The sequence below is a fragment of the Athene cunicularia genome, assembly GCF_003259725.1.
Source record: "Athene cunicularia isolate RWA chromosome Z unlocalized genomic scaffold, athCun1 chrZ_part2, whole genome shotgun sequence".
In the NCBI taxonomy this organism is placed as follows: domain Eukaryota; kingdom Metazoa; phylum Chordata; class Aves; order Strigiformes; family Strigidae; genus Athene; species Athene cunicularia.
Genome location: NW_020799143.1, coordinates 431632 through 448292, shown reverse-complemented (window position 1 = coordinate 448292; position 16661 = coordinate 431632). Strand labels below are relative to the sequence as shown.

The window sequence follows — 16661 nt, the reverse complement described above, 5'->3', positions numbered from 1 at the left end:
AACTTGCAGAAAGGTGGTCTTTCTTGGAGATCAAAATTATAGTGTTTATTTTTATTAAATTCAGTGAAAAATCAAATGCATTGAAAGTTGTTTAACTAAAGGAAGTCAAAAAGGTCTTATATTCATTCAGTGTTTCCACATTTCCAATTACTAATCTATTAATAAGAAAAGCTGTGAGTAGCAGGGTAGTTACAGAAGATAAACCAATGGAAAATTGAAAAAAAAATTAAAACAGAAAAATAGAGGAAAAATAGTTAGAAAGAACAATTTTTTGTTGTTGTTTTTTGGATTTTTTTTTTTTGTTTTGTTTTGTTGGAAAGGCAGTTATGAACAGAAGTAATGACAGCCATGGTTTTGGTACAGAACAGCAACCTGAAATGCAGAGAGGGGCTTTTTTTTTGTCCTTTAGAAGGCCATGTTGGTCATCTACACAAGAGGAAGGACAAGGGAGGGGGGAAATTAACTGCAGATGCCTCTCAGAGATAATATCAAGTAAGAAAGCAGGGTTCAGTGATACAGAGAAATGACCACTTTCCTTGCAATTATTTACTTGTAGCAACATACGATGACTTCTGAACACTGCCTAAGAATCCTGCTTGCCCAGACTCTTGTGGATTCAGTTGGGGATTGGCTATTTATCAAACACATATAAAAATATGTTTCTTTTCTGGGTTAAGTAAAGATGGCCCGTCCACCTATGTCAAAATAAGTAGGTTTTGACTCAGTAAAGGTTTAGGCCAATTGAGAGGGTCGAATTTCAATTGGCAGACACTGCTTGTAATGCGAGATTCCCATACTACTATCCAACGTGAGACATGAATGTGTATTACAATCAAGTTGGAAGTTACATAAAGTGCTTATAGAGGTGATTTTAACAGAACCGAATAGAAGTGATTTTAGCAGAACCGAAGGTGCGATTGTTAACTATTTACAGATTTTAAGTGGTAATTGAGCGAGATTTACTTGCAAATATATGAAGTATGTCTACTGAGGAGAATAGGGCCATATTACATAATCTCCTCGCAATTCTCTTTTGTCTGAATTTAGAAATGCCGATGTCTGCGAGCAGTGAATAGTTGCCTTCGTACCAATTTCCACGAGAACCCAAGGGAAAGCCCATAAATTTAATTTTGGATGTATTTGTTAGTTCTTGAATTTGGTCTATTAAGTGTTTATACTTATTTACTTTTTCTGATGCAGATTCCTGCAACGTTTCAATTTTTCTTTCATATCTAATTGTTACATCTATCACCACTGCTGTGTCATCTTTTAGAAATATTAAATCTGGTTTATACAATTCATTTTGGCTATCTCTGATCAATGGTTCCTGGTAAACAATCCAATCTTTCTTTTTACCCTCCTCAATTAATACATTACAAATTTTATTGTGCCTTTTAATTCTGGCATCTTGTACAATAGGACATAGGCCAGTTATGTGGGCTCAGGTTTCATTTTCGGCATGACAATGACGGCAAGATTTATTCTATGTCAATTGCCTGCCTCTCACTAGGAATTCTCAGGTAGGGTATACATTTGCTCTTAATTGGAGGGCAGTGATTAGCTTTCTGTGAGGAATGCCCCTGTAATGTTCAATCCAAGAGTTACTAATATTGTCCTTTTCAAAGTTTTCTATGCCTCGGCCCTGGGATAGCAGTTTGGTCCAATTTTTGAATTCCTGATTACACCAATTGCAGGGTTTTGGAAAGACTCTCCTTAGTGTGGGTCTCTCCTTTCTGAGTCGTCCTCACGTATTATTCCCTTAGCAACCGTTATAACTGTTCCAGGGTCCCATATGGATGGGACCTTTTCCTTATCTCCACCTGCTGCAATCCAAAGGTTTTTAAACTCTTTCTCAATGTTCTCGTTACTAACTATTTCCCGGATGGTCTCATCAGAGGACTGTGCGATTCTATGGATTCTTCTTGCTTGTACACTGGGGATTAGGCTGGCGAGGCGAGTTAGACCTAATCCTCCACCTTTTGTACTGGAGTAGAGCACGGCATCAGCTGTACTTGGGGGAAGGTGTAACCACCTTTTAACTGTGTTCCTAATTGTTAGGTCTCTAGGTATGTAGGTTTAGTATCTGAGTGGTCTGCCAGGTAGATGATTCTTGGGATAGTGTAATTCTTAGTATGTCGATCTTTTGGAATGCTTTTAATGGGGACCTTTCTATTCTCTGCAGACAATCTGTCATTTTGTCAAGTAACTTTGGTTTTGTTATACCTATCCAGGGGTCAATGAACAGTCCTAGGTATTTCTTGGTGTTGTTTGGGTGAATTATGTTGAGGGGAGTGCCTTTGATAGTCCATGGGGGACAGTCATTGATGGTATATGAGTCTTTTGTCGGCCGGATGTAAAAGCTGTGACACTTTTCCTCTTGTGTTTGAGGCCTGTTAGGTCACAGAATATTCTAACTATGTCCAGGTTCTTTTGCATCCCCTCCCAAGAGCTACTTAATAGGACTAGACCGTTGGCGAATGCCATAGTTGTTATTTGCGTCGAGTGGTGTTGATAACCAAGACCTTCCTCCTCCACCAACACATCGGAAAGTAGCAGGTAGCCCGGAGGTATGAATTAAAAGGGCAACTCACCGATAACAGAAGCCCTCAATGGGAACTTAGGCAAACTTAAACTTGAACAAAAGGACTCAGATATGCTATCTATGGAGCATGATCTCAGTGATTTAGGAAGAAGACACCTGGACTTTTCTTCACAGCACACGCCCTGGAAAGAGCAGACAACATGAAGAGGACCACGGACTTCTCCCTTGATCACTAAAGACCCTACTTCTACTACGAATGCTCAGACTATGCAAATGATTTCCAAGAAATAATTATAGTAATCACACCTATTCCCCGAACTAATTGTAATAAACTGACCTTTCCTAATGAATATGTATGATTTGGAGTAATAAATATTTGGCTACTTGCCGAGACAGTGTGCAAGCTTTGTGGAGAAATCCCCTTGCACACTGACTGAATAAATATACCTGCTTTATAACTCCATCTGAGTTGTAGAGTTTGTTTCCGCATGTCATCAGCAATAATCACAGCATGGTTCCTCCTTTTCCTGTGGTGAACCCTTTCTCCTTCTATGCTGGAGCTCCAGAGGTGGCAAGCAGGTGAAGTTCTGGAATTGCCTTCTGCTGCTGATGCTACCATCAGTCATCTATGGTCACTAATGAATTTGTTGCCTGGAGAAGCCTTATCCTATTCTTTTTCAGATGTTCATGCTGAAGGCTTCTTGTAGCATCTCTACTTGCATGTTGTGGCTGTGGTTGTGGAGATATGGATGGACACATGGAGGTTTGTTATGTGCTTATAATTTATATACCAAGATTTTTGTCTTTAATAAAACATCAACTAACAACTGCAAATGTGTCAAGAAGTCTGAAGATACGTATTCATTTATCCCTTGTATAAATAGAAAAGGCACAGTTATGCAAAATATGATCCATCAGGGTTACATATCTAAACTTACAGGTCAGAAATAGACTACTATGAAATAGCAGTGATAGAATAGTGATAGAATGGTGTTTATTGAAAAATATCTATTGAAGATGATACACAGTGGATATAGGACTTTGCTAGTATTCTGCTGTGGAAGAGTTTTATTTCTGAAATTAGACCAAATAAATGAAATTACTAAATCAGAATTAAAAAAAAAAAATCATATTCAAGTTGTACAAGCTTTACTAAGGTAGAAATCATATCAAGTTCAGAAATTATCTTGACTAAGAATATTCATATTTGCTTAATCATATTTCAGAACAAAGACATTCAGGACAGAATGACCTTCTAACAGCGAATTACAGCTCTATGGTTTCATTTTCAGAAATGAACCTTCACCTGGCTGCAATACCAAATAAAAGGCAAATTTTGTTTGACTATGCCTTTTTAAAACTAAGCTGAAGGTACAGCTTCCTCTGTAGATTTGCACACTGAAAAAAAAAAAAAAAAAAAAAAAAACTAGAGGCACTGTTACAGTGAGATATTTTAGAGTAATCAAAAAACCACAACTCTTCGGAATGTCTACGTCCTGTTCAAAAGGAAAGTATTACCTTAATGATTGGTTGTATACCCTGTGAGGAAGTGTTTAGGGATAAAAGAGTTACCAAGCTAATAGTGAACAGATGTACAGAATTTCTGTTGTGATAGCTGACTGCTTAAAGAACAAGGTGAAAACAACTTTTGCGCTACAGCTTTGAAATACCTGAAGCTGCTTTACTTTTGGTTTTGCTGGTTTTCTGACTCCATCTATTACATCACTTGGATCTATTGGTATCCAGTTTGGGAACATGAAAGGAATTTATGTCAGTTCCCTCAAAGTTAGCATTTTGATTTGGAGCAGTAGTACAGTTTGAAGTGAATCTCTCAATCATTTCCATTTTCTGAGAGCTGGTTCAACTCACAGAACTTTGATGTGAAGTAGTTTTCTTAAAAAAAAAAAACAAACCAAAACAAAACAAATCAACCAAAAAACCCCACAAACCTGCAAACTTCATTCTAGGTGTGCACCAGATGTGTTCCAACTGGTATTGGAATTTGCGGGTTTGGGGTTTTATTTTGACAACATTGCTACATTTATATGGTATGCTATACCAGGAGACCAGACTAAATGTGTCTGAAGAAAAGTTCCTGAGCTGCAAATAATGTAGGTGTGAGGGCCAAACACCAACTGCTTCAACCTGCTGTCAGGTCCTATTTCACTGAATTAATGCAGACATAACACAGACATATTCCAGGATTACTCAGGACAGTTCTGGTTAACAAAACAAATGAGGCAGTGAACTGTAGTTTGAAGTACCGTTAAAATTTCATTTCTCAATAACATCTCAAGTATTCTGGTATTTGAGACAATATGTCTAGGATGGGCAGATTTGCTCCTTGTAATTGCAAAATGAATTTGGAGATCACAGATCAGAAATATACAAATTGAATCAAGTCTTACTGAGTGTCTAGAGAATATATATAAAATGTCAGCATCATTACTATATAGATGGTATAAAACTTTCTACTCTATGATAAATTCACTGTCACATTTTAGGTAGTATTTCAGTTTTAGAGGAGTGGTCCTGCAGAATAAAAGACTATTTTCAGTAGCAAAAGCCTTGGTTTAATGAGTGATTTTGCAAGATTCCAATGTGCAACATATGCTCGATCTTGGTACTTTTAAGAGTGACAAGGTAATTTGACTGTTTAAATATTCAAGATTTGGCCCTTTTGTCATCTACTGTTAAATGCAGTTATGTTTTGTGAAGTGGATTAGGGTCTCCTGAAAAAAATGACTGAGAGCACCAATCCCTTTTATTTCAAATGGGAAGCAGTCATGAGATGGTAACAATTCTGACAACTGCCACTGAATATGGAAATATTACTTTGTGTTAAACTGTCTGATATTAATCTTTTGAGCAATCCAGTCTCAGAAGTGTCTTCATTTTAGCTTTAAAAAGAATAGTTCTGCACGAAGCTAGAGATCTGCATTTTTGTTAGCTTAGATCATACACATTTTGGGGCTTTAATTCTGATTTTTTTTTTTTTTTTTTATGAAATAAACAGAGTCATGAAAAATAATAGATTATTTTCCTGAAATAAAGAACTAGCATCCTTCTGACAGAAGTGATGAGGGATGATATAATACCCTTACTATTTTGTAATGTGTAAAATTTTATTTTTAAGAAATGGCTTATAGTTCGCGACAGAGGCTGGAAGGACTGTGAGGTCTACCTTATGAACTCATTATCAACAGCAGAAATAACAGTGGAGTCTTTCTGAAATGAAAAATGTTGTAATTTGTTCCACAGTAATAGAGAGAAATGTAAGATGTGATTATGACACAGCTTTCACAGATTAAATTAGTGACAGGTTAATGAAGAGAAAAAGAAATGCATTGTGGGAACCATGAACCCATGACAACTATGTCATCCTTTTTGGGAAACTCACAAATGAAGCCTCCCTATGAGACTAGAGTAAGAGTGTGATTAGCTGAGCATTGCTTTTATCTCCCACTATGGACTTCACTTTTAATAATAATTAAAGAATAATGCCTGGATCCCGTCTGAATGGCTTTTAAGGTTTAACTTGCTGAATCTATTCACAGAGCTGCACTTGCAAAGGAGTCTGAACAGATCTGTACAAGTAATTATGGAGTATTACACTGATACTTCTTCCTTATCAATACCAATTAAATCTGCTCAGAGCACATCCCATATATTATAATAGGGACAGAATTTTTAATCTGGTCTGGTATTTCTCTGTGTGTATAAATGCACTTTTGGCAGTAAGACTTAGAGGTTTGTTCAGGGTCCTGACTGACAAAGATTTCTACAGATGTTGTCTAGCTATGAGAATAGTAAATACTCTGTTCTTTACTGGAGTGATTTTGTTTCATTAGCATAAATAAAAAATAAATCATAATAAGACAGAATTGTTTAATATGTTGTGCAAGGTTTAATTCTTGCCAGGATGAGAGAGCACGTGGCTGTTGCCCCTCCCCCACCCGCGCCGGTCGGGCTGGAAGTTAAACACAGACCCCGGCTAAAATAACAAGAAATTTAATACAACAGGTGATAGAACAATCTGAATAACAACAGCATCAATGGTAACAACAATAAACAGCAATAACAGTGAACAAGACAAAAGATATACAGAGAAATACCACTAAATGATCACGGAGCAAACCCGCCGCGTGTATGGCAAAAACCAACACCAGAAGCGAAAGGTGAAAAGGCTCCGCCCCTGGACCTGATGCCAGCATGGTATGAATAACTCGGCTGGAGATCCCTTCCCCCTCTCTCTCTGCTGGGGAAAGCTTTACTCTATCCTGGCTGAACCAGGACATATGTGTGTACAGAAATACTACTATAGTCATCTGGCAGTTGGTGGGAGTTGGTGAGATCAGTGAATGAGAGCTGTGTAGGAGTAGTATTGAACTCGTTTTCGTGATGGAAGCTTCAGTGAAGATAATTTTCCCAGTGTGGCTTAATATTTTGCTTTCTAGATGTAAGGAAACATTTTAGGCAGTAGTCTTCAAATAAGGACTAGTGCCTGAACAATTATCAGGATATTATTTATACTTTTATTTAAGTGCTGGCAACAAAAATTGTTCCTATAAAGGTGAAAAAAATGTCCTACTTTAGGGACTTTGGAAGTAGATGAGTAAGATATGAGACTGACATAGTCTATGTTTGCAAATTCTAACCAACTAATCCCCCAATATTTTTGGCTGATTTTAGTTAACTGCTGAAATGCTGCAAGTTTTTTCTATTGTTTTACCATTTGACATTCATACCACAGAGGCACTAACATAACTGAGAGAAAGATACAGTCTTTCCATCAAGTTCATTTTTTTGTATCCCATCATGATGTGACCAATAAGGCTGACAGTATCAAGATTTTATGCTTTTATGTGAAGTTCTTGCTTATCTAGTAGGAGCTGAATAGAAAATAGTTCAAATTTTACAGTGTTCCCTGCACATCTGCATCAGAAAGCAGTGAAATAATTTTAAATATCCAAAAGTCACACAGAGACAAAAGTATTAATCATAGCAATTTTTGTATCTGCATCATCTACAAATAGTATTAGCCTATTTTGTTAGATAAACATTTTTTTGCATGACACTTCATTACTCCGATGGCAACAGTTATGGAAACTGACTTGGTATGTGGCAGTGTATCATGCTGTTTCTTCTCAGAACACTGGACATGAATGATTTTTGAAGCATATATTGTTTTATTAAAAAAAAAATAAATCTTTATTTGTGTGTTAGAAATTCAAAATTTTCATTCCAATCAGATGTGTAAATATTTTACTAGAACTAGGTAATACAGACTGCATAATTTGAATGCATATAAAGGTAGCTAGCATGTTTTTTTTTTTTGGTTTCGTATGTAACCAATGCCAAAAACTTTAGATGAGACTTAAAATAAATCTAGCAGCTCAGCCCCTGATATCAGAAATTGTACTATGTTTGGAAATTAAAGCCTATGTTGTTTTTTTAAAGAATAATGCTGATCAGAGGTGGTACTTGCTAATGTAAGCTTGAACCAACTCTGTAGTAATATTATAATTATTATAATAATAATAATTTTAAATATTTTTGTAATGGCTGTGAAGTTTTATCTAGATATTAGGTAATATTTCACTTAAAAAATTTCAAGATAATTTACAAATTGTGGTCAAACAATATTCTGACAAATAATAGACTGTTCAAACTATTCTAGATTATGTAGTCATTGATCTTTTAGACCCCTTTAATGTCCAAGGGAGTCCAAGCACTTGAGCTATTTTATCATGGCCTAAGTACTTAAATTGCCTAAAATCCTCATAGTAGTGTATGGTTTTAAGGCATATTAAGTCATCTGGTGCCATAATTGCCGAAATTACCTCAGATTTTTCAAATACCATAAACTTTCAAATCATCTTAAATAGTATTTAGGTGGCATAAGGGCTTAAACTCTTCTATGGAAGTATAAATACTGAAATTACTAGTAGACTACTGAAAAGTATTTGGTTTTGAATTGATGTAACTTCTTAGAGACTGGTTGGTTGTAAAAAAGAATACTAAGGATGTAATCCTGATAATGCATTATATATAGTACTGCCTTCAGATCTCAGCTAGAAATTCTATGGTCATATTGTAAGATGCTGTAGACACTTGCTGAAATGCATCCCTAAAAAAAAAATCTTCCAGAAATGCACATTATACCTCCTGTGTTTGCCTCTTCTTTTAGTTGTCAGTCTTTGCTGAACATCTAAAACCACATAAAGTCATGATGGCTGACTCTATGCATATCAGTTTCTCCTGCTGTAAGATCACTTTCCATTCCTACATGCAGGGAAGGAAACCTTACGTGTGCACCCGGAGCATACAAGTCAACACAGAGGTGAGCAGAGGTTTGTGTCGAATGCAGAAAGAAGGCTGAGGGATCTTGTGCTCTCTTTCCACAAGGTGTCAGGTAGGCTACTCCTCTGCTAGTTGGTGTGAGTTAGAGTGGCGTCATGGCTCCTCAAAATGCAGCTGTGGTGGTGTTAGCGGCCAATCCTCCCTTGACTTCGCAGCACTCCATAACTGCTCTTGTTTTCTGTCATTGCAGAAGAGTTGTAGACAAAGGGAAATGAACCCCTGATGCCTTCTCTGAGCATTTCTTTTTGTGACAAAGCACAGCTTGTCAGAAGCAGCATCTAAGTGTGGATGGAGTAGCTGTAATAAAAAACAGAATATGTATATTATTTGCAATAATGTATTGTGGAAGATCTAGTAAATCAATAGGACATACATATTTAGTCTGTCTGCAGACCTTCCATTTAATGATTTTGGGCTCAACTATGATGTTATCTGGATGTTATCTCTCTAAGCATCTGTTCTGTCCTGCTTAGGTTTTAGCCGATGTTTCAAATATAATTTCCTTAATGTTCCCTGCTTCCTGCTATTAGGTGTATTGTAGCTCCAGTTTTCAGGAGGTTAGTTCTGGGTAGAAAATTGAGATTTGCAGAAAAAGACAAACAGAGCAGGACAAAAACTGATAGAACTCGGAATACATCCTACAGACATATTAAGACAGATGGCTGGACCATACTCAGATAAAGCTAACTAAGACAATGTAGGAAATATACCTCTATTAATATGAAATAGAGCTATTGATGTCTTCATGTCTCAGAGAAATATAAGGACAGAAACAGGAAATACTCCAGATTTTAATACTACAGTGTATGGGAAGCTCCTACATGTACTGTCATATGCATACAGATGGAGTTTTTCTGATGAAAAAGCACCTATCCATACAAGCTGAGTAAAAAAAGCCATTTCTATGGGCATCACATATGCTAGTGCACAGTTTCTAAATACATGTTTATATACTAGTAACTGTATTTTGCATGTGTGTAACTTTGAAGCTGGTAGTGCTTAAGACTTTATGTCAGGGGAATCAAACCCATTATGAGGTAAAGAGTTCCTTGATTTTAAACAACAGTTGATCTGGGTTGTTTATTACATTTGCCTTTTTTGAAGGATTTAGGACTTCATTATATGACCTTGACTTTGTTACCAAATGTAAATGATTCTGGAGTAAGTGAGATGTCCTTGGTGATGATTGTTGTTACAACACTCCACTAGGTATTAAAGTTCCTTTCCTGCACATATGCCACATGGATGACTTTGTCTCCATAATGATAAGCTTGATTAAGTAAAATAACAAGCCCAGACATAGTGAATTAGCATGTATAATCTGGAGGTGATATTTAACTTCTATAAAAGAAGCCCAGATATTTATTTGGATTGCAAGCTCTTACCTGAGACTATATTTTTATTAACAGTGAAGTAGGATAAAAATATCTTGGCTCATAAAGAGAGACTACTTTTGAGCTGTATTTGATCATTCGATAAAATATATAGTAAGTGACAGGAATATGAAGCTGCATAAAGACCAGTTTATTTCTCTTCTGTAGACAACTGGGGTTATTCTAAGCGAGTATATGCACAGGTCTGAGAAAGTAGTGGCCCATAATTGCTCCTTCTTGGGACCACCTTGGACAGGTATTGCGACTCAGAATCAACCCGACTGTACTACTATCAAATGATAACCGACCCCTGTCAGCTCATTACTAGTCAGTTCTGGTTGGTTAGGGGAAATTTAAAGGCAAATTAGTGAAATGATCACATGTAGTTGGCAAAACAACCATGTTCCTTTTTCAGTGCTGTTACAGGTCTGCTGAGTATGGAGTTGGAAGAGGGGGAATATTTTTTCTCCATGTACTTAACATTGGTTTTGGACTTTTGTTCCTCTTCAGGTTTTTAAATTGGCATCTTGATAGAACCCCCCTTTACACTGATTTAGTAATAGACAGTGTAATTCTATTAATATATAATTGTGGTTTAATCTCAAATCTACTCTACAACATTAGCTATACCAGAAACTTGCAGATGAATAAAGTTAGATAACATTGTTCAGATTCTCCTCATGTATTATTTTACTGAGTTTGTACTATCAGAAAAAAATGTGAAAAATTATATAGGAGAAATTTTTAACACTGGGGAATCCAGGAAGCTGACTTCTATTTTAAGCAAGTGCCACTACATTAGCAATAATGTAGGGGATTAAAAATGTCATTCATAGTTTTGGTGAGTGGGTGCTATTTAGTCTCCTTCAGCTAAATTAGAGAGATCCTGCATGAATCACTAATTTTCCAGTTGTCTGAAGAAGTAAAATAGTTTTAATTAAGCAAATTTATTTTTTCAGAAATTTGAGCTGAAGAAAATAATCAGTTTTGATTGAAGTATAATAACTATTTATTTTAATCTGGGAATATTTCTAAAAATAAAACAATGATGTGGCACTCTTAAAATCAATTACTATGAAGTCAGCTCAGGGAAACCACCCTAACTTTCATCCGAGTGATTTAATGAAAGCACTATGATCTTTTCAAGAGATACTCAGTCTCCTTGAGCTTTCTCCTAATCGTCCTTCTCCTACCAAAATGATTTTGAAAGTGGTGATATGAATGGTTTAAACAACTGAGTAATTTTTTTTTCCTGGATTAAAATATACTGAATTTAAACCTTATTTACAACCACCAAAATGTCAGATCAATCAAGAGCGCTTTTTTTTTTGAAAAGAAAACAAACAAACAAAAAAGTTTCTTTCCCTATCTCAATAATTGTAACCCATACAAATTAATTACAAAAACTTATGTTCCTTCAGTTACTGAAATTTCTGAAAATTAATTTCTGAAATGATAATTACCTAAAAATGAAATCCTGATAGACCTTAGCAAAAATGCACTGAAGGTATAATTTTCAGTACAAAAGGTGGACAACAGCATTCAGCATCATGAGGGACTAGTTAGAAGCTAAACTAAGCAACAATGAGAGAGGGACATCATGGGAGCACTCCAGTGAACTCCAGCCTGGAGTAGAAAGGGTGAGCAGCAAGAAGGAAACTGTGCTAACACCAGTGTTGTATCAACACCTGCTAACAAGTCTTGTGAAGAAGGACATGTGGTAAGGCCTCATGCTCTTGATATTTGGCTGTCTACAAATATGTGAGAATAAAATGTTCCCCTATGGTTAGCTCCTTTGATCACCTGGTGTTCAGGGTGAGCTCCAAACAGCTCACTCGTGCAGCTGAGGGAAACAGGAACATGGCAGGAGGACAAACTTACTGTGGCTAAAATTTATCATGTTGACCTTCATTGTAAGTGTCCACAGTCTAACAGTTACATAATTGACCTCTAGTACAAATGATGTTATTTGCAGCAGCTGTAATACTCATGAAAGTGGCTGCTTTGTTAACATTCATAAAAATTTTGAGTGTAGAAGTTGTCATTTTTGTAAAACTTATATAAGAGTACACCCCATGTAGCCATGAAAGTTAAATGTACTTTTATGGAACTGGCCACATAATTTAGGGAAAGCAGTAGGGACATTTCTCTCAACAGCAATAGAAATTGTATGAGAACAGCCAAAGAACATCTCTGGACAGTTTAGTTCAGACTTCAGAAGCAGTATCCAAACTGTCTAAGCTTCCTTCTGTAAACTCAGGATTAGAATGGGTCTTTATGCCAACTGCAGCAAAAGGTCATCCATTTCAGACAAAATCGAAGATTCCTTGGACAAGTGTCAATAAGGATGGCCTCTCTTTTTTTTTTTTTTTTTCCCTTTTGGGTAGCCATTTAAATTTACACATGAATGTGAGCTGTAACTTTATAGTCTATGGTTACAAAGTGTTTTTTTTCATTCTTCACTGCAAGGGAGCAGCAGCATGTGACATCCAAGAAGGATTACAAAACATTGATCTTATTGTTTTCATACATCTGTTAAACTGATGAAGAGGAGGAGACTATTATTAGAATAGTTCTCTCATTCTGGGGAACTTGTCCCCAAGGAGTAGTTTTCTAAACATAGGGTAGAGAACTTCTCCCCAAGTAGCAAAAGAAAGAAAGAAAGAGAAATAGCAGGGAAAACAAATGCTTTACACTGAATTTTACACTAAATTTAAACTGCAGTGTCACTGAAGTCAGGACCTAAGTGCACTGCTGGAACACATTGTTTATTTTAATGTGTCCAAGATTCATAAAAGTCTCTTAAACATAATTAGTAACCCTTTTCTGAAGTCCAGTACAATCTCCACAGGAGCTTGAAGTGTGTTAATTCTAGATCTGCATGTCTTGCTGTTTTATAAACTTGTCCTCCATATGTTATAACATTCACATTCACAGTACATTGGTTGTGTCATTTTCCCCATTTTCTTTTAAGTTTTATGGTATATTGGAGTTTGCATTTAATAACTAGTTATATACTGAAGCGGATTGATGTGGTTTATGTTTTATGAGTTTCAGTGGATTATTAAGGATGAATTCATGTGGAAGTGGATGAGTACCTCCATCTATATATGTTTAATATTTCTTACTTGAGGACAGTGATGCAGTTGTAAAACCTGTGAAGGAATCATCACAGCTTCACTGCTGTAGTGAATTTTGCTCACAATTCCTGTCTGCATTTTCTAACTCTGTTTGGATGTGCAAATCTCAAAATATAATGTAGTTATTTTCTGAATATAGACTCTTATTTATCTGGTGTCTTAGTTGCCTTCCTTGGTTTTTCTTTAGTTTTTATTTTTGCTTATTTTGGGAATGTTTCTCTTTGTGTTGTGCTGGAGCTCTACAGACAATACTGCTGGCACACTACAGGGTCTGCAAGCTGCAGTCTCTGCGATCTTATAATGAAATGCAATCTCACCAGTACTTCCTGTAGCATTAAGATCACTTTTAAGTCCATAATAAATGTAGTGACACTAAATAAAGACCTGTAGCATTTACATGAGATAAATTTACAGGATGTGCTGTACAAATGCTTACCTGTATTGATGAGATTGATGCAGTGAGACTTGTTCTCCATCTTGTGAAAGAAAATGAGAAAAATGTGCAAATGATATGATTCATTGGCATTTAAAGTCTTAATACATTTTAAGTTTTATGTAGTTGACAGTCTAAGGCACAGATTTAAGGCCTTCCCTGTTTTGAGGCCTCAGAGAGAAATGTGAGTACGATTAAGTAAATATTTACATAATGCTAAGCCCCTCTAAGGTCCTAGGACAAATTTTCAAGGGAACTTTCTTGCTAGCAATAGGAATGTGTGAGAAGTGCATTTGTGTCAGCTTTCTCTAGCTAGCTGGAACACCAACTAAACTAAAGAAGAATCAGCAAGGTGTCACTATGCACCTGCAAGCAGAGCAGGGAGCCAGGGATGCTAGAGGAATTAATTTGCTGAATACCAGTACGCACAGAAACACCACAGCACTTCACTGTGCTAGATCAGAAATGCTGTGCTACAGTGACACATCCATTTTGTTGTATAGTCTCTATATGACATGTTAAGAGATGAAGAATTGATACTGCCAACAGCAGACACATTCTTTTACTGTTCACCAGCCCTGAAGTGGAAATTTCTTGCTCCAGCCCTTTTTATAGTCTGTTACCTTAATACAGCTAGACAGGCTGGGCTGTGGCTTTACCCTTTGAAGACTAATTTCAGCAGATGGTTCCCCATGTGGCCAGTGAACCTAGAAGAAAATCATTACTAATAAAGCAAACCCTGTAAAATTCACCCCTTTCCTGTTTCAATACAATGCTTAAGCTCACTTTCCACCACATAACATTTAGTGAAATATTACCACAAGCCAATGTATTGCAGCTTATTATATTATTGAAAAGCTCATTGAAAAAAGCTGTTAGACACAGTCCAAACCATTATAAAAGGCTACTGAATTATTCTCTTAAATTGGAGCAGGCTCACAGTGCATTTTATTGCAGAGGATACACTAATTCATAAGAGAACATGCCACCAACACTTTTCTTTCACATCAGCACTATTGTAAAGGTTTTTTTATTGAATAATGGAGAATTGGAGAAAGGCTTCAAGAAATTGGAGATAAAAACTGTGTTCGAACACATGTCATAATTAACATACTTGAAGCCTCATAAACAGAATTATTCTTCAAGCTGTATGACATATTTAATAGCTTGTGTTTCTTTTTCCTTACTATAGAAATAAAAATTGAACCAAAAATATTTTGCTCTAAAGAACTTGATAGAATAAAAATGACTTTGCATGAGAATATCACTAATATTAAAGAAGGAATTTCAATTATTACTTTAATATGCCTATTCTAAACTATTTCTCAGTTCTAAGTGAGTTTGTTACCATAGTAATTAATGTTTCCACCTTCTACAGTCCATTTTCTATCTGCATTGCTTTTCAAGAATCTCTGGTCATTTGATCTTGGAATGGACAATCAGATTTCTGAAACAAAGAAGGCAATTACCTTTAAGTTACCTGCCATTATGAGCTTTCACAGACTTCTTCTGGTATCCTCTCTTACTGAATAAAGAGTAAAAAGAAGGAATAAAAAAGGTAAAGAAAAGATAAAAATCAGAATCTCAGAAGACAGCAGTGTTACTGACTACTATATGACTGAGAAGTTTTTATTTCTATAATGGATCATGAGATGATTTTACCTATTTCCTCCAGTGTATTTGCTTTCATGTATACAGTAAGGATTCTGTGGCTTCCCAGCAACAATTCAATATTTGCTAGCATAAGTAAGATTCTTTAAGTTTTCTCTGAAACACATAAGAGATATGTGTGGCATCTTTGTGGTAATGAGGATGTCACATGGTGCTTGTATTATTACATGGAAGAAATTCAAAGTATCGTCCCTCAATGTGTTGTTGCAGAAAGTTTTCATTCATAGCCATGTGATACTACTGAAATAAGAAGAAAGTCTGGACATCTCTTTCAATAAGACTTTCTTTGGTCATGGCAGTGCTGTTCACACATAATAAGTAACTAGGCTTGATGGAGTTTATACAGTTATTGTGGTTTTAGGTGCTATTGCTGTGAGTTTGTTGTACTTCCTCCAAATTTCCGTCCCATTACAATTCTGGTGAATATTAGCATATTGCTCTTTGAACTCTAGTATTTCCTTAGTCAACCACTGTCTCTCTCAGACCCAGAACAGAAATGCTTTTTTTCAATTTATTTTCTTTGCAAGCTAATTTTCATGGAATTTAATGTGCATTCCCAGTACTTAGCAGAGATCTGCACTGTTTTGCAGAGAATGGGAGCTTCCTCCAGTTCTAACCACTAATTACATTGTTTATAAAAATATCCATCATCCCAGATGTCAGAAGTGTGGGGCATACACAAAAACATGAGGGGTGCCTAAATGAGCTGATATAGACCATATACAGACAGTAATGCAATACTGGATTGATGGTATGTCCATGCTGTCAATTACAAGTACGAAAAGGTATGACAGATAGATTAAACATGCCTTGATTTTAAAACAGAGTTTCTGTTATACCAATTAGAAGAAGAATCTTTCAAAACAAAAGCTTTCAAGAATCTGTTATCCCCAGATTGATTGCCAACTAAAGGATCTCCATGGATATTTCACATCTTGTTGCCTGAAATATTAACTGTGCATTTACTTATGGCTCTGAATGGCCTTGACAACAATTAAACATATTATAGAAGGAAATACACAATTCAGTTGTCCTTACGTATTAGTAGATTTTTTAGTAATAATGTGTGAAGAAAACAAGTAATTTTTCCCACTAGTTTGATAGGTGATGTCAAAGGCATTTCTGAAACTTTTTCTATT

General features: G+C 36.0%; 1 long non-coding RNA gene across 2 annotated transcripts; it reads left to right on the top strand.

The window, feature by feature from the left end:
• The first annotated feature begins 446 nt into the window (after nucleotides 1-446).
• On the top strand, nucleotides 447-15403 carry LOC113489981. Of its 2 annotated transcripts, none has more exons than XR_003400121.1 (3): nucleotides 447-492; nucleotides 8838-8957; nucleotides 15230-15403. It is a non-coding gene; the product is annotated as an uncharacterized LOC113489981 (long non-coding RNA). The 2 variants fall into 2 exon arrangements; XR_003400120.1 differs by lacking the exon at nucleotides 15230-15403 and adding an exon at nucleotides 9096-9290.
• The last annotated feature ends 1258 nt before the right edge of the window (nucleotides 15404-16661 follow it).